Source organism: Pteropus vampyrus, unplaced genomic scaffold, assembly GCF_000151845.1.
Source record: "Pteropus vampyrus isolate Shadow unplaced genomic scaffold, Pvam_2.0 Scaffold67, whole genome shotgun sequence".
In the NCBI taxonomy this organism is placed as follows: Eukaryota; Metazoa; Chordata; class Mammalia; order Chiroptera; family Pteropodidae; genus Pteropus; species Pteropus vampyrus.
This window is the reverse complement of record NW_011888848.1, coordinates 2,379,504-2,380,713: the sequence shown is the minus strand read 5'-3', so window position 1 is coordinate 2,380,713 and position 1,210 is coordinate 2,379,504. Positions and strand designations below refer to the sequence as shown.

At 33.5% G+C, this 1,210-nt stretch overlaps 1 non-coding gene across 1 annotated transcript; it reads left to right on the top strand.

The window, feature by feature from the left end:
- The first annotated feature begins 502 nt into the window (after nucleotides 1-502).
- On the top strand, nucleotides 503-621 carry LOC111740726. Its single transcript, XR_002780731.1, has one exon. It is a non-coding gene; the product is annotated as a 5S ribosomal RNA (ribosomal RNA).
- The last annotated feature ends 589 nt before the right edge of the window (nucleotides 622-1,210 follow it).

Below are 1,210 nucleotides of genomic sequence, written 5' to 3'. Positions count from 1 at the left end.
CCAATAGGATTTTCTAAAATGCATATACACTATATATTTATAAAGCAAATACGTGTGTCACCATTCCATTTACTAAATAATGAATTAGTCGAGCTTAATTTTTTACTTGAATTTTTATGTAAAAATACTTATAAATATGAATTCTATTCCTTTTTTTCTATTCTCCAATTAATTATTATATACTCTCCTAAAGCTCTGTGCTGCCCTCATAGTGGACCATTGCTCTAGGAGTCTGAAAATTCGTAAATAAATCTTTAGGTCATAAAATACTTCAGAGAATAAGTGGCAGGATGTTTGAGAGGTAAAAAAAAAAAACATTAGAAGAATGGGTTGATTTGCACCCCGTGGGGACATAATCAGAAACTCCTTCTCACACTATTAATTAAAACTGAAAAAAGTCATGTAATTAATAAGATGATTATATTTTTTAGCAATTGAGGATGGATTTCTTGAATTATATATACTGTACATTAAAATTTATTTCTTTTTAATATTAAATTCAGTCTATGGCTATGCTACCCTGAACAAGCCCAATCCCATCTGACCTCGGAAGCTAAGCAGGGTCAGGCCTGGTTAGTACTTGGATGGGAGACCACCTAGGAAGACCAGGTGCTGTAGGCATAAAAAATTAAAAAATAAAGGACTGTAAACTGACAAGGTCCTTGCAATCTGTGAGGTCAACCAAGGGTTGCCTTGCCTAAAAAATAAAAATAAAAATAAATAATATTAAACTCAAAATAAACCTAGAAAAACACATGCTGGGAAAATTTAACTGAAACGTAGATGTTGTCGGAATCAAAGTGGGGGCTGGATACCCCTGTGTCTAGCCAGAGGTGAGAAAATGGAGAGAGAGAGAGAGAATGATGGTTATGTAAGACAAAAAGAAAAATAAGGGAGTCTGAATGGCATAAGCAGAAACTGAAGCTCTAGGAATATCATTATCTCAGCCATTTCGAAAGAACATAAATGGGAAGAACTGATTTTATTTGTATATAGACAAGAACATTCACATGGCAAATATATACCTTCATTTCTGCATAAATCCCTGTATCTTCAATAGTATCACTATTTGACTTCAACTGCCTGAGTTTGATCATGAATTCACCAAAGGAAAGTTCCAGAGACAGGAAAGGATAGATTTACAATTTTCCCTTGATATCTCAAATATAAATTTGAGATTGTTGTTCATCCAACAAATGTTGAGCACCTG